Source organism: Haliotis rufescens, unplaced genomic scaffold, assembly GCF_023055435.1.
Source record: "Haliotis rufescens isolate VD_foot unplaced genomic scaffold, xgHalRufe1.0.p SCAF_90, whole genome shotgun sequence".
Classification (NCBI taxonomy): domain Eukaryota; kingdom Metazoa; phylum Mollusca; class Gastropoda; order Lepetellida; family Haliotidae; genus Haliotis; species Haliotis rufescens.
Window position 1 is genome coordinate 160,099 of NW_025964384.1, and position 22,898 is coordinate 182,996.

Sequence of the window (22,898 nt, forward strand, 5' to 3'; positions counted from 1 at the left end):
TTATGCAATTGCGCCAATATTTTTCATGAGGGTCGACCATGTAAGAATGCATCCGAAACACCAAATGTTTTAGTTCTGAAACTAATACTTTGGAGAATAGCTCTCATGGCTTTAAAGTCATGTATGTGAACAAATTCGAATCGCTGATGTATTTATAGTTCGGCCTCAAGTCATGATTTTTTATGCAATTGCGCCAATATTTTTCATGAGGGTCGACCATGTAAGAATGCATCCACACACCAAATGTTTTAGTTCTGAAACTAATACTTTGGAGAATAGCTCTCATGGCGTAAAAGTCATGTATGTGAAAAAAATCGAATCGCTGATGTATTTATAGTTCGGCCTCAAGTCATGATTTTTTATGCAATTGCGCCAATATTTTTCATGAGGGTCGACCATGTAAGAATGCATCCGAAACACCAAATGTTTTAGTTCTGAAACTAATACTTTGGAGAATAGCTCTCATGGCGTAAAAGTCATGCATGTGAAAAAAATCGAATCGCTGATGTATTTATAGTTCGGCCTCAAGTCATGATTTTTTATGCAATTGCGCCAATATTTTTCATGAGGGTCGACCATGTAAGAATGCATCCGAAACACCAAATGTTTTAGTTCTGAAACTAATACTTTGGAGAATAGCTCTCATGGCTTTAAAGTCATGTATGTGAACAAATTCGAATCGCTGATGTATTTATAGTTCGGCCTCAAGTCATGATTTTTTATGCAATTGCGCCAATATTTTTTCATGAGGGTCGACCATGTAAGAATGCATCCACACACCAAATGTTTTAGTTCTGAAACTAATGCTTTTGAAAATAGCTCGCATGGCGTAAAAGTCATGCATCTGAAAAAAATCGAATCGCTGATGTATTTATAGTTCGGCCTCAAGTCATGATTTTTTATGCAATTGCGCCAATATTTTTCATGAGGGTCGACCATGTAAAAATGCATCCACACACCAAATGTTTTAGTTCTGAAACTAATACTTTGGAGAATAGCTCTCATGGCGTAAAAGTCATGCATGTGAAAAAAATCGAATCGCTGATGTATTTATAGTTCGGCCTCAAGTCATGATTTTTTATGCAATTGCGCCAATATTTTTCATGAGGGTCGACCATGTAAGAATGCATCCGAAACACCAAATGTTTTAGTTCTGAAACTAATACTTTGGAGAATAGCTCTCATGGCTTTAAAGTCATGTATGTGAACAAATTCGAATCGCTGATGTATTTATAGTTCGGCCTCAAGTCATGATTTTTTATGCAATTGCGCCAATATTTTTTCATGAGGGTCGACCATGTAAGAATGCATCCACACACCAAATGTTTTAGTTCTGAAACTAATGCTTTTGAAAATAGCTCGCATGGCGTAAAAGTCATGCATCTGAAAAAAATCGAATCGCTGATGTATTTATAGTTCGGCCTCAAGTCATGATTTTTTATGCAATTGCGCCAATATTTTTCATGAGGGTCGACCATGTAAGAATGCATCCACACACCAAAAGTTTTAGTTCTGAAACTAATACTTTGGAGAATAGCTCTCATGGCGTAAAAGTCATGTATGTGAAAAAAATCGAATCGCTGATGTATTTATAGTTCGGCCTCAAGTCATGATTTTTTATGCAATTGCGCCAATAGTTTTCATGAGGGTCGACCATGTAAGAATGCATCCACACACCAAATGTTTTAGTTCTGAAACTAATACTTTGGAGAATAGCTCTCATGGCGTTAAAGTCATGCATGTGAAAAAAATCGAATCGCTGATGTATTTATAGTTCGGCCTCAAGTCATGATTTTTTATGCAATTGCGCCAATATTTTTCATGAGGGTCGACCATGTAAGAATGCATCCACACACCAAATGTTTTAGTTCTGAAACTAATACTTTGGAGAATAGCTCTCATGGCGTAAAAGTCATGTATGTGAAAAAAATCGAATCGCTGATGTATTTATAGTTCGGCCTCAAGTCATGATTTTTTATGCAATTGCGCCAATATTTTTCATGAGGGTCGACCATGTAAGAATGCATCCGAAACACCAAATGTTTTAGTTCTGAAACTAATGCTTTGGAGAATAGCTCTCATGGCGTAAAAGTCATGTATGTGAAAAAAATCGAATCGCTGATGTATTTATAGTTCGGCCTCAAGTCATGATTTTTTATGCAATTGCGCCAATAGTTTTCATGAGGGTCGACCATGTAAGAATGCATCCGAAACACCAAATGTTTTAGTTCTGAAACTAATACTTTGGAGAATAGCTCTCATGGCGTTAAAGTCATGTATGTGAAAAAAATCGAATCGCTGATGTATTTATAGTTCGGCCTCAAGTCATGATTTTTTATGCAATTGCGCCAATATTTTTCATGAGGGTCGACCATGTAAGAATGCATCCACACACCAAATGTTTTAGTTCTGAAACGAATCCTTTTGAAAATAGCTCGAATGGCGTAAAAGTCATGCATGTGAAAAAATTCGAATCGCTGATGTATTTATAGTTCGGCCTCAAGTCATGATTTTTTATGCAATTGCGCCAATATTTTTCATGAGGGTCGACCATGTAAGAATGCATCCACACACCAAATGTTTTAGTTCTGAAACTAATACTTTGGAGAATAGCTCTCATGGCGTAAAAGTCATGTATGTGAAAAAAATCGAATCGCTGATGTATTTATAGTTCGGCCTCAAGTCATGATTTTTTATGCAATTGCGCCAATATTTTTCATGAGGGTCGACCATGTAAGAATGCATCCACACACCAAATGTTTTAGTTCTGAAACGAATCCTTTTGAAAATAGCTCGAATGGCGTAAAAGTCATGCATGTGAAAAAATTCGAATCGCTGATGTATTTATAGTTCGGCCTCAAGTCATGATTTTTTATGCAATTGCGCCAATATTTTTCATGAGGGTCGACCATGTAAGAATGCATCCACACACCAAATGTTTTAGTTCTGAAACTAATACTTTGGAGAATAGCTCTCATGGCGTAAAAGTCATGTATGTGAAAAAAATCGAATCGCTGATGTATTTATAGTTCGGCCTCAAGTCATGATTTTTTATGCAATTGCGCCAATATTTTTCATGAGGGTCGACCATGTAAGAATGCATCCGAAACACCAAATGTTTTAGTTCTGAAACTAATACTTTGGAGAATAGCTCTCATGGCGTAAAAGTCATGCATGTGAAAAAAATCGAATCGCTGATGTATTTATAGTTCGGCCTCAAGTCATGATTTTTTATGCAATTGCGCCAATATTTTTCATGAGGGTCGACCATGTAAGAATGCATCCGAAACACCAAATGTTTTAGTTCTGAAACTAATACTTTGGAGAATAGCTCTCATGGCTTTAAAGTCATGTATGTGAACAAATTCGAATCGCTGATGTATTTATAGTTCGGCCTCAAGTCATGATTTTTTATGCAATTGCGCCAATATTTTTTCATGAGGGTCGACCATGTAAGAATGCATCCACACACCAAATGTTTTAGTTCTGAAACTAATGCTTTTGAAAATAGCTCGCATGGCGTAAAAGTCATGCATCTGAAAAAAATCGAATCGCTGATGTATTTATAGTTCGGCCTCAAGTCATGATTTTTTATGCAATTGCGCCAATATTTTTCATGAGGGTCGACCATGTAAGAATGCATCCACACACCAAATGTTTTAGTTCTGAAACTAATACTTTGGAGAATAGCTCTCATGGCGTAAAAGTCATGCATGTGAAAAAAATCGAATCGCTGATGTATTTATAGTTCGGCCTCAAGTCATGATTTTTTATGCAATTGCGCCAATATTTTTCATGAGGGTCGACCATGTAAGAATGCATCCGAAACACCAAATGTTTTAGTTCTGAAACTAATACTTTGGAGAATAGCTCTCATGGCTTTAAAGTCATGTATGTGAACAAATTCGAATCGCTGATGTATTTATAGTTCGGCCTCAAGTCATGATTTTTTATGCAATTGCGCCAATATTTTTTCATGAGGGTCGACCATGTAAGAATGCATCCACACACCAAATGTTTTAGTTCTGAAACTAATGCTTTTGAAAATAGCTCGCATGGCGTAAAAGTCATGCATCTGAAAAAAATCGAATCGCTGATGTATTTATAGTTCGGCCTCAAGTCATGATTTTTTATGCAATTGCGCCAATATTTTTCATGAGGGTCGACCATGTAAGAATGCATCCACACACCAAAAGTTTTAGTTCTGAAACTAATACTTTGGAGAATAGCTCTCATGGCGTAAAAGTCATGTATGTGAAAAAATTCGAATCGCTGATGTATTTATAGTTCGGCCTCAAGTCATGATTTTTTATGCAATTGCGCCAATAGTTTTCATGAGGGTCGACCATGTAAGAATGCATCCACACACCAAATGTTTTAGTTCTGAAACTAATACTTTGGAGAATAGCTCTCATGGCGTTAAAGTCATGTATGTGAAAAAAATCGAATCGCTGATGTATTTATAGTTCGGCCTCAAGTCATGATTTTTTATGCAATTGCGCCAATATTTTTCATGAGGGTCGACCATGTAAGAATGCATCCACACACCAAATGTTTTAGTTCTGAAACGAATCCTTTTGAAAATAGCTCGCTTGGCGTAAAAGTCATGTATGTGAAAAAATTCGAATCGCTGATGTATTTATAGTTCGGCCTCAAGTCATGATTTTTTATGCAATTGCGCCAATATTTTTCATGAGGGTCGACCATGTAAGAATGCATCCGAAACACCAAATGTTTTAGTTCTGAAACTAATACTTTGGAGAATAGCTCTCATGGCGTAAAAGTCATGTATGTGAAAAAAATCGAATCGCTGATGTATTTATAGTTCGGCCTCAAGTCATGATTTTTTATGCAATTGCGCCAATATTTTTCATGAGGGTCGACCATGTAAGAATGCATCCGAAACACCAAATGTTTTAGTTCTGAAACTAATGCTTTGGAGAATAGCTCTCATGGCGTAAAAGTCATGCATGTGAAAAAAATCGAATCGCTGATGTATTTATAGTTCGGCCTCAAGTCATGATTTTTTATGCAATTGCGCCAATAGTTTTCATGAGGGTCGACCATGTAAGAATGCATCCGAAACACCAAATGTTTTAGTTCTGAAACTAATACTTTGGAGAATAGCTCTCATGGCGTAAAAGTCATGTATGTGAAAAAAATCGAATCGCTGATGTATTTATAGTTCGGCCTCAAGTCATGATTTTTTATGCAATTGCGCCAATATTTTTCATGAGGGTCGACCATGTAAGAATGCATCCACACACCAAATGTTTTAGTTCTGAAACGAATCCTTTTGAAAATAGCTCGAATGGCGTAAAAGTCATGCATGTGAAAAAATTCGAATCGCTGATGTATTTATAGTTCGGCCTCAAGTCATGATTTTTTATGCAATTGCGCCAATATTTTTCATGAGGGTCGACCATGTAAGAATGCATCCACACACCAAATGTTTTAGTTCTGAAACTAATACTTTGGAGAATAGCTCTCATGGCGTAAAAGTCATGTATGTGAAAAAAATCGAATCGCTGATGTATTTATAGTTCGGCCTCAAGTCATGATTTTTTATGCAATTGCGCCAATATTTTTCATGAGGGTCGACCATGTAAGAATGCATCCGAAACACCAAATGTTTTAGTTCTGAAACTAATACTTTGGAGAATAGCTCTCATGGCGTAAAAGTCATGCATGTGAAAAAAATCGAATCGCTGATGTATTTATAGTTCGGCCTCAAGTCATGATTTTTTATGCAATTGCGCCAATAGTTTTCATGAGGGTCGACCATGTAAGAATGCATCCGAAACACCAAATGTTTTAGTTCTGAAACTAATACTTTGGAGAATAGCTCTCATGGCTTTAAAGTCATGTATGTGAACAAATTCGAATCGCTGATGTATTTATAGTTCGGCCTCAAGTCATGATTTTTTATGCAATTGCGCCAATATTTTTTCATGAGGGTCGACCATGTAAGAATGCATCCACACACCAAATGTTTTAGTTCTGAAACTAATGCTTTTGAAAATAGCTCGCATGGCGTAAAAGTCATGCATCTGAAAAAAATCGAATCGCTGATGTATTTATAGTTCGGCCTCAAGTCATGATTTTTTATGCAATTGCGCCAATATTTTTCATGAGGGTCGACCATGTAAGAATGCATCCACACACCAAATGTTTTAGTTCTGAAACTAATACTTTGGAGAATAGCTCTCATGGCGTAAAAGTCATGCATGTGAAAAAAATCGAATCGCTGATGTATTTATAGTTCGGCCTCAAGTCATGATTTTTTATGCAATTGCGCCAATATTTTTCATGAGGGTCGACCATGTAAGAATGCATCCGAAACACCAAATGTTTTAGTTCTGAAACTAATACTTTGGAGAATAGCTCTCATGGCTTTAAAGTCATGTATGTGAACAAATTCGAATCGCTGATGTATTTATAGTTCGGCCTCAAGTCATGATTTTTTATGCAATTGCGCCAATATTTTTTCATGAGGGTCGACCATGTAAGAATGCATCCACACACCAAATGTTTTAGTTCTGAAACTAATGCTTTTGAAAATAGCTCGCATGGCGTAAAAGTCATGCATCTGAAAAAAATCGAATCGCTGATGTATTTATAGTTCGGCCTCAAGTCATGATTTTTTATGCAATTGCGCCAATAGTTTTCATGAGGGTCGACCATGTAAGAATGCATCCACACACCAAATGTTTTAGTTCTGAAACTAATACTTTGGAGAATAGCTCTCATGGCGTAAAAGTCATGTATGTGAAAAAAATCGAATCGCTGATGTATTTATAGTTCGGCCTCAAGTCATGATTTTTTATGCAATTGCGCCAATAGTTTTCATGAGGGTCGACCATGTAAGAATGCATCCACACACCAAATGTTTTAGTTCTGAAACTAATACTTTGGAGAATAGCTCTCATGGCGTTAAAGTCATGCATGTGAAAAAAATCGAATCGCTGATGTATTTATAGTTCGGCCTCAAGTCATGATTTTTTATGCAATTGCGCCAATATTTTTTCATGAGGGTCGACCATGTAAGAATGCATCCACACACCAAATGTTTTAGTTCTGAAACTAATACTTTGGAGAATAGCTCTCATGGCGTAAAAGTCATGTATGTGAAAAAATTCGAATCGCTGATGTATTTATAGTTCGGCCTCAAGTCATGATTTTTTATGCAATTGCGCCAATAGTTTTCATGAGGGTCGACCATGTAAGAATGCATCCACACACCAAATGTTTTAGTTCTGAAACTAATACTTTGGAGAATAGCTCTCATGGCGTTAAAGTCATGCATGTGAAAAAAATCGAATCGCTGATGTATTTATAGTTCGGCCTCAAGTCATGATTTTTTATGCAATTGCGCCAATATTTTTTCATGAGGGTCGACCATGTAAGAATGCATCCACACACCAAATGTTTTAGTTCTGAAACTAATGCTTTTGAAAATAGCTCGCATGGCGTAAAAGTCATGCATCTGAAAAAAATCGAATCGCTGATGTATTTATAGTTCGGCCTCAAGTCATGATTTTTTATGCAATTGCGCCAATAGTTTTCATGAGGGTCGACCATGTAAGAATGCATCCACACACCAAATGTTTTAGTTCTGAAACTAATACTTTGGAGAATAGCTCTCATGGCGTAAAAGTCATGTATGTGAAAAAAATCGAATCGCTGATGTATTTATAGTTCGGCCTCAAGTCATGATTTTTTATGCAATTGCGCCAATAGTTTTCATGAGGGTCGACCATGTAAGAATGCATCCACACACCAAATGTTTTAGTTCTGAAACTAATACTTTGGAGAATAGCTCTCATGGCGTTAAAGTCATGCATGTGAAAAAAATCGAATCGCTGATGTATTTATAGTTCGGCCTCAAGTCATGATTTTTTATGCAATTGCGCCAATATTTTTCATGAGGGTCGACCATGTAAGAATGCATCCACACACCAAATGTTTTAGTTCTGAAACGAATCCTTTTGAAAATAGCTCGAATGGCGTAAAAGTCATGCATGTGAAAAAATTCGAATCGCTGATGTATTTATAGTTCGGCCTCAAGTCATGATTTTTTATGCAATTGCGCCAATATTTTTCATGAGGGTCGACCATGTAAGAATGCATCCACACACCAAAGGTTTTAGTTCTGAAACTAATACTTTGGAGAATAGCTCTCATGGCGTAAAAGTCATGTATGTGAAAAAAATCGAATCGCTGATGTATTTATAGTTCGGCCTCAAGTCATGATTGTTTATGCAATTGCGCCAATATTTTTCATGAGGGTCGACCATGTAAGAATGCATCCACACACCAAATGTTTTAGTTCTGAAACGAATCCTTTTGAAAATAGCTCGAATGGCGTAAAAGTCATGCATGTGAAAAAATTCGAATCGCTGATGTATTTATAGTTCGGCCTCAAGTCATGATTTTTTATGCAATTGCGCCAATAGTTTTCATGAGGGTCGACCATGTAAGAATGCATCCACACACCAAATGTTTTAGTTCTGAAACTAATACTTTGGAGAATAGCTCTCATGGCGTAAAAGTCATGCATGTGAAAAAAATCGAATCGCTGATGTATTTATAGTTCGGCCTCAAGTCATGATTTTTTATGCAATTGCGCCAATATTTTTCATGAGGGTCGACCATGTAAGAATGCATCCGAAACACCAAATGTTTTAGTTCTGAAACTAATACTTTGGAGAATAGCTCTCATGGCTTTAAAGTCATGTATGTGAACAAATTCGAATCGCTGATGTATTTATAGTTCGGCCTCAAGTCATGATTTTTTATGCAATTGCGCCAATATTTTTTCATGAGGGTCGACCATGTAAGAATGCATCCACACACCAAATGTTTTAGTTCTGAAACTAATGCTTTTGAAAATAGCTCGCATGGCGTAAAAGTCATGCATCTGAAAAAAATCGAATCGCTGATGTATTTATAGTTCGGCCTCAAGTCATGATTTTTTATGCAATTGCGCCAATAGTTTTCATGAGGGTCGACCATGTAAGAATGCATCCACACACCAAATGTTTTAGTTCTGAAACTAATACTTTGGAGAATAGCTCTCATGGCGTAAAAGTCATGTATGTGAAAAAAATCGAATCGCTGATGTATTTATAGTTCGGCCTCAAGTCATGATTTTTTATGCAATTGCGCCAATAGTTTTCATGAGGGTCGACCATGTAAGAATGCATCCACACACCAAATGTTTTAGTTCTGAAACTAATACTTTGGAGAATAGCTCTCATGGCGTTAAAGTCATGCATGTGAATAAAATCGAATCGCTGATGTATTTATAGTTCGGCCTCAAGTCATGATTTTTTATGCAATTGCGCCAATATTTTTTCATGAGGGTCGACCATGTAAGAATGCATCCACACACCAAATGTTTTAGTTCTGAAACTAATGCTTTTGAAAATAGCTCGCATGGCGTAAAAGTCATGCATCTGAAAAAAATCGAATCGCTGATGTATTTATAGTTCGGCCTCAAGTCATGATTTTTTATGCAATTGCGCCAATAGTTTTCATGAGGGTCGACCATGTAAGAATGCATCCACACACCAAATGTTTTAGTTCTGAAACTAATACTTTGGAGAATAGCTCTCATGGCGTAAAAGTCATGTATGTGAAAAAAATCGAATCGCTGATGTATTTATAGTTCGGCCTCAAGTCATGATTTTTTATGCAATTGCGCCAATAGTTTTCATGAGGGTCGACCATGTAAGAATGCATCCACACACCAAATGTTTTAGTTCTGAAACTAATACTTTGGAGAATAGCTCTCATGGCGTTAAAGTCATGCATGTGAAAAAAATCGAATCGCTGATGTATTTATAGTTCGGCCTCAAGTCATGATTTTTTATGCAATTGCGCCAATATTTTTTCATGAGGGTCGACCATGTAAGAATGCATCCACACACCAAATGTTTTAGTTCTGAAACTAATACTTTGGAGAATAGCTCTCATGGCGTAAAAGTCATGTATGTGAAAAAATTCGAATCGCTGATGTATTTATAGTTCGGCCTCAAGTCATGATTTTTTATGCAATTGCGCCAATAGTTTTCATGAGGGTCGACCATGTAAGAATGCATCCACACACCAAATGTTTTAGTTCTGAAACTAATACTTTGGAGAATAGCTCTCATGGCGTTAAAGTCATGCATGTGAAAAAAATCGAATCGCTGATGTATTTATAGTTCGGCCTCAAGTCATGATTTTTTATGCAATTGCGCCAATATTTTTTCATGAGGGTCGACCATGTAAGAATGCATCCACACACCAAATGTTTTAGTTCTGAAACTAATACTTTGGAGAATAGCTCTCATGGCGTTAAAGTCATGCATGTGAAAAAAATCGAATCGCTGATGTATTTATAGTTCGGCCTCAAGTCATGATTTTTTATGCAATTGCGCCAATATTTTTTCATGAGGGTCGACCATGTAAGAATGCATCCACACACCAAATGTTTTAGTTCTGAAACTAATGCTTTTGAAAATAGCTCGCATGGCGTAAAAGTCATGCATCTGAAAAAAATCGAATCGCTGATGTATTTATAGTTCGGCCTCAAGTCATGATTTTTTATGCAATTGCGCCAATAGTTTTCATGAGGGTCGACCATGTAAGAATGCATCCACACACCAAATGTTTTAGTTCTGAAACTAATACTTTGGAGAATAGCTCTCATGGCGTAAAAGTCATGTATGTGAAAAAAATCGAATCGCTGATGTATTTATAGTTCGGCCTCAAGTCATGATTTTTTATGCAATTGCGCCAATAGTTTTCATGAGGGTCGACCATGTAAGAATGCATCCACACACCAAATGTTTTAGTTCTGAAACTAATACTTTGGAGAATAGCTCTCATGGCGTTAAAGTCATGCATGTGAAAAAAATCGAATCGCTGATGTATTTATAGTTCGGCCTCAAGTCATGATTTTTTATGCAATTGCGCCAATATTTTTCATGAGGGTCGACCATGTAAGAATGCATCCACACACCAAATGTTTTAGTTCTGAAACGAATCCTTTTGAAAATAGCTCGAATGGCGTAAAAGTCATGCATGTGAAAAAATTCGAATCGCTGATGTATTTATAGTTCGGCCTCAAGTCATGATTTTTTATGCAATTGCGCCAATATTTTTCATGAGGGTCGACCATGTAAGAATGCATCCGAAACACCAAATGTTTTAGTTCTGAAACTAATACTTTGGAGAATAGCTCTCATGGCTTTAAAGTCATGTATGTGAACAAATTCGAATCGCTGATGTATTTATAGTTCGGCCTCAAGTCATGATTTTTTATGCAATTGCGCCAATATTTTTTCATGAGGGTCGACCATGTAAGAATGCATCCACACACCAAATGTTTTAGTTCTGAAACTAATGCTTTTGAAAATAGCTCGCATGGCGTAAAAGTCATGCATCTGAAAAAAATCGAATCGCTGATGTATTTATAGTTCGGCCTCAAGTCATGATTTTTTATGCAATTGCGCCAATAGTTTTCATGAGGGTCGACCATGTAAGAATGCATCCACACACCAAATGTTTTAGTTCTGAAACTAATACTTTGGAGAATAGCTCTCATGGCGTAAAAGTCATGTATGTGAAAAAAATCGAATCGCTGATGTATTTATAGTTCGGCCTCAAGTCATGATTTTTTATGCAATTGCGCCAATAGTTTTCATGAGGGTCGACCATGTAAGAATGCATCCACACACCAAATGTTTTAGTTCTGAAACTAATACTTTGGAGAATAGCTCTCATGGCGTTAAAGTCATGCATGTGAATAAAATCGAATCGCTGATGTATTTATAGTTCGGCCTCAAGTCATGATTTTTTATGCAATTGCGCCAATATTTTTTCATGAGGGTCGACCATGTAAGAATGCATCCACACACCAAATGTTTTAGTTCTGAAACTAATGCTTTTGAAAATAGCTCGCATGGCGTAAAAGTCATGCATCTGAAAAAAATCGAATCGCTGATGTATTTATAGTTCGGCCTCAAGTCATGATTTTTTATGCAATTGCGCCAATAGTTTTCATGAGGGTCGACCATGTAAGAATGCATCCACACACCAAATGTTTTAGTTCTGAAACTAATACTTTGGAGAATAGCTCTCATGGCGTAAAAGTCATGTATGTGAAAAAAATCGAATCGCTGATGTATTTATAGTTCGGCCTCAAGTCATGATTTTTTATGCAATTGCGCCAATAGTTTTCATGAGGGTCGACCATGTAAGAATGCATCCACACACCAAATGTTTTAGTTCTGAAACTAATACTTTGGAGAATAGCTCTCATGGCGTTAAAGTCATGCATGTGAAAAAAATCGAATCGCTGATGTATTTATAGTTCGGCCTCAAGTCATGATTTTTTATGCAATTGCGCCAATATTTTTTCATGAGGGTCGACCATGTAAGAATGCATCCACACACCAAATGTTTTAGTTCTGAAACTAATACTTTGGAGAATAGCTCTCATGGCGTAAAAGTCATGTATGTGAAAAAATTCGAATCGCTGATGTATTTATAGTTCGGCCTCAAGTCATGATTTTTTATGCAATTGCGCCAATAGTTTTCATGAGGGTCGACCATGTAAGAATGCATCCACACACCAAATGTTTTAGTTCTGAAACTAATACTTTGGAGAATAGCTCTCATGGCGTTAAAGTCATGCATGTGAAAAAAATCGAATCGCTGATGTATTTATAGTTCGGCCTCAAGTCATGATTTTTTATGCAATTGCGCCAATATTTTTTCATGAGGGTCGACCATGTAAGAATGCATCCACACACCAAATGTTTTAGTTCTGAAACTAATACTTTGGAGAATAGCTCTCATGGCGTTAAAGTCATGCATGTGAAAAAAATCGAATCGCTGATGTATTTATAGTTCGGCCTCAAGTCATGATTTTTTATGCAATTGCGCCAATATTTTTTCATGAGGGTCGACCATGTAAGAATGCATCCACACACCAAATGTTTTAGTTCTGAAACTAATGCTTTTGAAAATAGCTCGCATGGCGTAAAAGTCATGCATCTGAAAAAAATCGAATCGCTGATGTATTTATAGTTCGGCCTCAAGTCATGATTTTTTATGCAATTGCGCCAATAGTTTTCATGAGGGTCGACCATGTAAGAATGCATCCACACACCAAATGTTTTAGTTCTGAAACTAATACTTTGGAGAATAGCTCTCATGGCGTAAAAGTCATGTATGTGAAAAAAATCGAATCGCTGATGTATTTATAGTTCGGCCTCAAGTCATGATTTTTTATGCAATTGCGCCAATAGTTTTCATGAGGGTCGACCATGTAAGAATGCATCCACACACCAAATGTTTTAGTTCTGAAACTAATACTTTGGAGAATAGCTCTCATGGCGTTAAAGTCATGCATGTGAAAAAAATCGAATCGCTGATGTATTTATAGTTCGGCCTCAAGTCATGATTTTTTATGCAATTGCGCCAATATTTTTCATGAGGGTCGACCATGTAAGAATGCATCCACACACCAAATGTTTTAGTTCTGAAACGAATCCTTTTGAAAATAGCTCGAATGGCGTAAAAGTCATGCATGTGAAAAAATTCGAATCGCTGATGTATTTATAGTTCGGCCTCAAGTCATGATTTTTTATGCAATTGCGCCAATATTTTTCATGAGGGTCGACCATGTAAGAATGCATCCACACACCAAAGGTTTTAGTTCTGAAACTAATACTTTGGAGAATAGCTCTCATGGCGTAAAAGTCATGTATGTGAAAAAAATCGAATCGCTGATGTATTTATAGTTCGGCCTCAAGTCATGATTGTTTATGCAATTGCGCCAATATTTTTCATGAGGGTCGACCATGTAAGAATGCATCCACACACCAAATGTTTTAGTTCTGAAACGAATCCTTTTGAAAATAGCTCGAATGGCGTAAAAGTCATGCATGTGAAAAAATTCGAATCGCTGATGTATTTATAGTTCGGCCTCAAGTCATGATTTTTTATGCAATTGCGCCAATAGTTTTCATGAGGGTCGACCATGTAAGAATGCATCCACACACCAAATGTTTTAGTTCTGAAACTAATACTTTGGAGAATAGCTCTCATGGCGTAAAAGTCATGCATGTGAAAAAAATCGAATCGCTGATGTATTTATAGTTCGGCCTCAAGTCATGATTTTTTATGCAATTGCGCCAATATTTTTCATGAGGGTCGACCATGTAAGAATGCATCCGAAACAGAAAATGTTTTAGTTCTGAAACTAATACTTTGGAGAATAGCTCTCATGGCTTTAAAGTCATGTATGTGAACAAATTCGAATCGCTGATGTATTTATAGTTCGGCCTCAAGTCATGATTTTTTATGCAATTGCGCCAATATTTTTTCATGAGGGTCGACCATGTAAGAATGCATCCACACACCAAATGTTTTAGTTCTGAAACTAATGCTTTTGAAAATAGCTCGCATGGCGTAAAAGTCATGCATCTGAAAAAAATCGAATCGCTGATGTATTTATAGTTCGGCCTCAAGTCATGATTTTTTATGCAATTGCGCCAATAGTTTTCATGAGGGTCGACCATGTAAGAATGCATCCACACACCAAATGTTTTAGTTCTGAAACTAATACTTTGGAGAATAGCTCTCATGGCGTAAAAGTCATGTATGTGAAAAAAATCGAATCGCTGATGTATTTATAGTTCGGCCTCAAGTCATGATTTTTTATGCAATTGCGCCAATAGTTTTCATGAGGGTCGACCATGTAAGAATGCATCCACACACCAAATGTTTTAGTTCTGAAACTAATACTTTTGAGAATAGCTCTCATGGCGTTAAAGTCATGCATGTGAATAAAATCGAATCGCTGATGTATTTATAGTTCGGCCTCAAGTCATGATTTTTTATGCAATTGCGCCAATATTTTTTCATGAGGGTCGACCATGTAAGAATGCATCCACACACCAAATGTTTTAGTTCTGAAACTAATGCTTTTGAAAATAGCTCGCATGGCGTAAAAGTCATGCATCTGAAAAAAATCGAATCGCTGATGTATTTATAGTTCGGCCTCAAGTCATGATTTTTTATGCAATTGCGCCAATAGTTTTCATGAGGGTCGACCATGTAAGAATGCATCCACACACCAAATGTTTTAGTTCTGAAACTAATACTTTGGAGAATAGCTCTCATGGCGTAAAAGTCATGTATGTGAAAAAAATCGAATCGCTGATGTATTTATAGTTCGGCCTCAAGTCATGATTTTTTATGCAATTGCGCCAATAGTTTTCATGAGGGTCGACCATGTAAGAATGCATCCACACACCAAATGTTTTAGTTCTGAAACTAATACTTTGGAGAATAGCTCTCATGGCGTTAAAGTCATGCATGTGAAAAAAATCGAATCGCTGATGTATTTATAGTTCGGCCTCAAGTCATGATTTTTTATGCAATTGCGCCAATATTTTTTCATGAGGGTCGACCATGTAAGAATGCATCCACACACCAAATGTTTTAGTTCTGAAACTAATACTTTGGAGAATAGCTCTCATGGCGTAAAAGTCATGTATGTGAAAAAATTCGAATCGCTGATGTATTTATAGTTCGGCCTCAAGTCATGATTTTTTATGCAATTGCGCCAATAGTTTTCATGAGGGTCGACCATGTAAGAATGCATCCACACACCAAATGTTTTAGTTCTGAAACTAATACTTTGGAGAATAGCTCTCATGGCGTTAAAGTCATGCATGTGAAAAAAATCGAATCGCTGATGTATTTATAGTTCGGCCTCAAGTCATGATTTTTTATGCAATTGCGCCAATATTTTTTCATGAGGGTCGACCATGTAAGAATGCATCCACACACCAAATGTTTTAGTTCTGAAACTAATGCTTTTGAAAATAGCTCGCATGGCGTAAAAGTCATGCATCTGAAAAAAATCGAATCGCTGATGTATTTATAGTTCGGCCTCAAGTCATGATTTTTTATGCAATTGCGCCAATAGTTTTCATGAGGGTCGACCATGTAAGAATGCATCCACACACCAAATGTTTTAGTTCTGAAACTAATACTTTGGAGAATAGCTCTCATGGCGTAAAAGTCATGTATGTGAAAAAAATCGAATCGCTGATGTATTTATAGTTCGGCCTCAAGTCATGATTTTTTATGCAATTGCGCCAATAGTTTTCATGAGGGTCGACCATGTAAGAATGCATCCACACACCAAATGTTTTAGTTCTGAAACTAATACTTTGGAGAATAGCTCTCATGGCGTTAAAGTCATGCATGTGAAAAAAATCGAATCGCTGATGTATTTATAGTTCGGCCTCAAGTCATGATTTTTTATGCAATTGCGCCAATATTTTTCATGAGGGTCGACCATGTAAGAATGCATCCACACACCAAATGTTTTAGTTCTGAAACGAATCCTTTTGAAAATAGCTCGAATGGCGTAAAAGTCATGCATGTGAAAAAATTCGAATCGCTGATGTATTTATAGTTCGGCCTCAAGTCATGATTTTTTATGCAATTGCGCCAATATTTTTCATGAGGGTCGACCATGTAAGAATGCATCCACACACCAAATGTTTTAGTTCTGAAACTAATACTTTGGAGAATAGCTCTCATGGCGTAAAAGTCATGTATGTGAAAAAAATCGAATCGCTGATGTATTTATAGTTCGGCCTCAAGTCATGATTGTTTATGCAATTGCGCCAATATTTTTCATGAGGGTCGACCATGTAAGAATGCATCCACACACCAAATGTTTTAGTTCTGAAACGAATCCTTTTGAAAATAGCTCGAATGGCGTAAAAGTCATGCATGTGAAAAAATTCGAATCGCTGATGTATTTATAGTTCGGCCTCAAGTCATGATTTTTTATGCAATTGCGCCAATAGTTTTCATGAGGGTCGACCATGTAAGAATGCATCCACACACCAAATGTTTTAGTTCTGAAACTAATACTTTGGAGAATAGCTCTCATGGCGTAAAAGTCATGCATGTGAAAAAAATCGAATCGCTGATGTATTTATAGTTCGGCCTCAAGTCATGATTTTTTATGCAATTGCGCCAATATTTTTCATGAGGGTCGACCATGTAAGAATGCATCCGAAACACCAAATGTTTTAGTTCTGAAACTAATACTTTGGAGAATAGCTCTCATGGCTTTAAAGTCATGTATGTGAACAAATTCGAATCGCTGATGTATTTATAGTTCGGCCTCAAGTCATGATTTTTTATGCAATTGCGCCAATATTTTTTCATGAGGGTCGACCATGTAAGAATGCATCCACACACCAAATGTTTTAGTTCTGAAACTAATGCTTTTGAAAATAGCTCGCATGTCGTAAAAGTCATGCATCTGAAAAAAATCGAATCGCTGATGTATTTATAGTTCGGCCTCAAGTCATGATTTTTTATGCAATTGCGCCAATAGTTTTCATGAGGGTCGACCATGTAAGAATGCATCCACACACCAAATGTTTTAGTTCTGAAACTAATACTTTGGAGAATAGCTCTCATGGCGTAAAAGTCATGTATGTGAAAAAAATCGAATCGCTGATGTATTTATAGTTCGGCCTCAAGTCATGATTTTTTATGCAATTGCGCCAATAGTTTTCATGAGGGTCGACCATGTAAGAATGCATCCACACACCAAATGTTTTAGTTCTGAAACTAATACTTTGGAGAATAGCTCTCATGGCGTTAAAGTCATGCATGTGAATAAAATCGAATCGCTGATGTATTTATAGTTCGGCCTCAAGTCATGATTTTTTATGCAATTGCGCCAATATTTTTTCATGAGGGTCGACCATGTAAGAATGCATCCACACACCAAATGTTTTAGTTCTGAAACTAATGCTTTTGAAAATAGCTCGCATGGCGTAAAAGTCATGCATCTGAAAAAAATCGAATCGCTGATGTATTTATAGTTCGGCCTCAAGTCATGATTTTTTATGCAATTGCGCCAATAGTTTTCATGAGGGTCGACCATGTAAGAATGCATCCACACACCAAATGTTTTAGTTCTGAAACTAATACTTTGGAGAATAGCTCTCATGGCGTAAAAGTCATGTATGTGAAAAAAATCGAATCGCTGATGTATTTATAGTTCGGCCTCAAGTCATGATTTTTTATGCAATTGCGCCAATAGTTTTCATGAGGGTCGACCATGTAAGAATGCATCCACACACCAAATGTTTTAGTTCTGAAACTAATACTTTGGAGAATAGCTCTCATGGCGTTAAAGTCATGCATGTGAAAAAAATCGAATCGCTGATGTATTTATAGTTCGGCCTCAAGTCATGATTTTTTATGCAATTGCGCCAATATTTTTCATGAGGGTCGACCATGTAAGAATGCATCCACACACCAAATGTTTTAGTTCTGAAACGAATCCTTTTGAAAATAGCTCGCATGGCGTAAAAGTCATGTATGTGAAAAAATTCGAATCGCTGATGTATTTATAGTTCGGCCTCAAGTCATGATTTTTTATGCAATTGCGCCAATAGTTTTCATGAGGGTCGACCATGTAAGAATGCATCCACACACCAAATGTTTTAGTTCTGAAACTAATACTTTGGAGAATAGCTCTCATGGCGTAAAAGTCATGTATGTGAAAAAAATCGAATCGCTGATGTATTTATAGTTCGGCCTCAAGTCATGATTTTTTATGCAATTGCGCCAATATTTTTCATGAGGGTCGACCATGTAAGAATGCATCCACACACCAAATGTTTTAGTTCTGAAACGAATCCTTTTGAAAATAGCTCGAATGGCGTAAAAGTCATGCATGTGAAAAAATTCGAATCGCTGATGTATTTATAGTTCGGCCTCAAGTCATGATTTTTTATGCAATTGCGCCAATATTTTTCATGAGGGTCGACCATGTAAGAATGCATCCACACACCAAATGTTTTAGTTCTGAAACTAATACTTTGGAGAATAGCTCTCATGGCGTAAAAGTCATGTATGTGAAAAAAATCGAATCGCTGATGTATTTATAGTTCGGCCTCAAGTCATGATTTTTTATGCAATTGCGCCAATATTTTTCATGAGGGTCGACCATGTAAGAATGCATCCACACACCAAATGTTTTAGTTCTGAAACGAATCCTTTTGAAAATAGCTCTCATGGCGTAAAAGTCATGCATGTGAAAAAATTCGAATCGCTGATGTATTTATAGTTCGGCCTCAAGTCATGATTTTTTATGCAATTGCGCCAATATTTTTCATGAGGGTCGACCATGTAAGAATGCATCCACACACCAAATGTTTTAGTTCTGAAACTAATACTTTGGAGAATAGCTCTCATGGCGTAAAAGTCATGCATGTGAAAAAAATCGAATCGCTGATGTATTTATAGTTCGGCCTCAAGTCATGATTTTTTATGCAATTGCGCCAATAGTTTTCATGAGGGTCGACCATGTAAGAATGCATCCACACACCAAATGTTTTAGTTCTGAAACTAATACTTTGGAGAATAGCTCTCATGGCGTTAAAGTCATGCATGTGAAAAAAATCGAATCGCTGATGTATTTATAGTTCGGCCTCAAGTCATGATTTTTTATGCAATTGCGCCAATATTTTTTCATGAGGGTCGACCATGTAAGAATGCATCCACACACCAAATGTTTTAGTTCTGAAACTAATGCTTTTGAAAATAGCTCGCATGGCGTAAAAGTCATGCATCTGAAAAAAATCGAATCGCTGATGTATTTATAGTTCGGCCTCAAGTCATGATTTTTTATGCAATTGCGCCAATATTTTTCATGAGGGTCGACCATGTAAGAATGCATCCACACACCAAATGTTTTAGTTCTGAAACTAATACTTTGGAGAATAGCTCTCATGGCGTAAAAGTCATGTATGTGAAAAAAATCGAATCGCTGATGTATTTATAGTTCGGCCTCAAGTCATGATTTTTTATGCAATTGCGCCAATAGTTTTCATGAGGGTCGACCATGTAAGAATGCATCCACACACCAAATGTTTTAGTTCTGAAACTAATACTTTGGAGAATAGCTCTCATGGCGTTAAAGTCATGCATGTGAAAAAAATCGAATCGCTGATGTATTTATAGTTCGGCCTCAAGTCATGATTTTTTATGCAATTGCGCCAATATTTTTCATGAGGGTCGACCATGTAAGAATGCATCCACACACCAAATGTTTTAGTTCTGAAACTAATACTTTTGAAAATAGCTCGCATGGCGTAAAAGTCATGTATGTGAAAAAATTCGAATCGCTGATGTATTTATAGTTCGGCCTCAAGTCATGATTTTTTATGCAATTGCGCCAATAGTTTTCATGAGGGTCGACCATGTAAGAATGCATCCACACACCAAATGTTTTAGTTCTGAAACTAATACTTTGGAGAATAGCTCTCATGGCGTAAAAGTCATGTATGTGAAAAAAATCGAATCGCTGATGTATTTATAGTTCGGCCTCAAGTCATGATTTTTTATGCAATTGCGCCAATATTTTTCATGAGGGTCGACCATGTAAGAATGCATCCACACACCAAATGTTTTAGTTCTGAAACGAATCCTTTTGAAAATAGCTCGAATGGCGTAAAAGTCATGCATGTGAAAAAATTCGAATCGCTGATGTATTTATAGTTCGGCCTCAAGTCATGATTTTTTATGCAATTGCGCCAATATTTTTCATGAGGGTCGACCATGTAAGAATGCATCCACACACCAAATGTTTTAGTTCTGAAACTAATACTTTGGAGAATAGCTCTCATGGCGTAAAAGTCATGTATGTGAAAAAAATCGAATCGCTGATGTATTTATAGTTCGGCCTCAAGTCATGATTTTTTATGCAATTGCGCCAATATTTTTCATGAGGGTCGACCATGTAAGAATGCATCCACACACCAAATGTTTTAGTTCTGAAACGAATCCTTTTGAAAATAGCTCGAATGGCGTAAAAGTCATGCATGTGAAAAAATTCGAATCGCTGATGTATTTATAGTTCGGCCTCAAGTCATGATTTTTTATGCAATTGCGCCAATATTTTTCATGAGGGTCGACCATGTAAGAATGCATCCACACACCAAATGTTTTAGTTCTGAAACTAATACTTTGGAGAATAGCTCTCATGGCGTAAAAGTCATGTATGTGAAAAAAATCGAATCGCTGATGTATTTATAGTTCGGCCTCAAGTCATGATTTTTTATGCAATTGCGCCAATATTTTTCATGAGGGTCGACCATGTAAGAATGCATCCGAAACACCAAATGTTTTAGTTCTGAAACTAATACTTTTGAGAATAGCTCTCATGGCGTAAAAGTCATGCATGTGAAAAAAATCGAATCGCTGATGTATTTATAGTTCGGCCTCAAGTCATGATTTTTTATGCAATTGCGCCAATATTTTTCATGAGGGTCGACCATGTAAGAATGCATCCGAAACACCAAATGTTTTAGTTCTGAAACTAATACTTTGGAGAATAGCTCTCATGGCTTTAAAGTCATGTATGTGAACAAATTCGAATCGCTGATGTATTTATAGTTCGGCCTCAAGTCATGATTTTTTATGCAATTGCGCCAATATTTTTTCATGAGGGTCGACCATGTAAGAATGCATCCACACACCAAATGTTTTAGTTCTGAAACTAATGCTTTTGAAAATAGCTCGCATGGCGTAAAAGTCATGCATCTGAAAAAAATCGAATCGCTGATGTATTTATAGTTCGGCCTCAAGTCATGATTTTTTATGCAATTGCGCCAATATTTTTCATGAGGGTCGACCATGTAAGAATGCATCCACACACCAAATGTTTTAGTTCTGAAACTAATACTTTGGAGAATAGCTCTCATGGCGTAAAAGTCATGTATGTGAAAAAAATCGAATCGCTGATGTATTTATAGTTCGGCCTCAAGTCATGATTTTTTATGCAATTGCGCCAATATTTTTCATGAGGGTCGACCATGTAAGAATGCATCCACACACCAAATGTTTTAGTTCTGAAACGAATCCTTTTGAAAATAGCTCGAATGGCGTAAAAGTCATGCATGTGAAAAAATTCGAATCGCTGATGTATTTATAGTTCGGCCTCAAGTCATGATTTTTTATGCAATTGCGCCAATATTTTTCATGAGGGTCGACCATGTAAGAATGCATCCACACACCAAATGTTTTAGTTCTGAAACTAATACTTTGGAGAATAGCTCTCATGGCGTAAAAGTCATGTATGTGAAAAAAATCGAATCGCTGATGTATTTATAGTTCGGCCTCAAGTCATGATTTTTTATGCAATTGCGCCAATAGTTTTCATGAGGGTCGACCATGTAAGGATGCATCCACACACCAAATGTTTTAGTTCTGAAACGAATCCTTTTGAAAATAGCTCGAATGGCGTAAAAGTCATGCATGTGAAAAAATTCGAATCGCTGATGTATTTATAGTTCGGCCTCAAGTCATGATTTTTTATGCAATTGCGCCAATATTTTTCATGAGGGTCGACCATGTAAGAATGCATCCACACACCAAATGTTTTAGTTCTGAAACTAATACTTTGGAGAATAGCTCTCATGGCGTAAAAGTCATGCATGTGAAAAAAATCGAATCGCTGATGTATTTATAGTTCGGCCTCAAGTCATGATTTTTTATGCAATTGCGCCAATAGTTTTCATGAGGGTCGACCATGTAAGAATGCATCCACACACCAAATGTTTTAGTTCTGAAACTAATACTTTGGAGAATAGCTCTCATGGCGTTAAAGTCATGCATGTGAAAAAAATCGAATCGCTGATGTATTTATAGTTCGGCCTCAAGTCATGATTTTTTATGCAATTGCGCCAATATTTTTTCATGAGGGTCGACCATGTAAGAATGCATCCACACACCAAATGTTTTAGTTCTGAAACTAATGCTTTTGAAAATAGCTCGCATGGCGTAAAAGT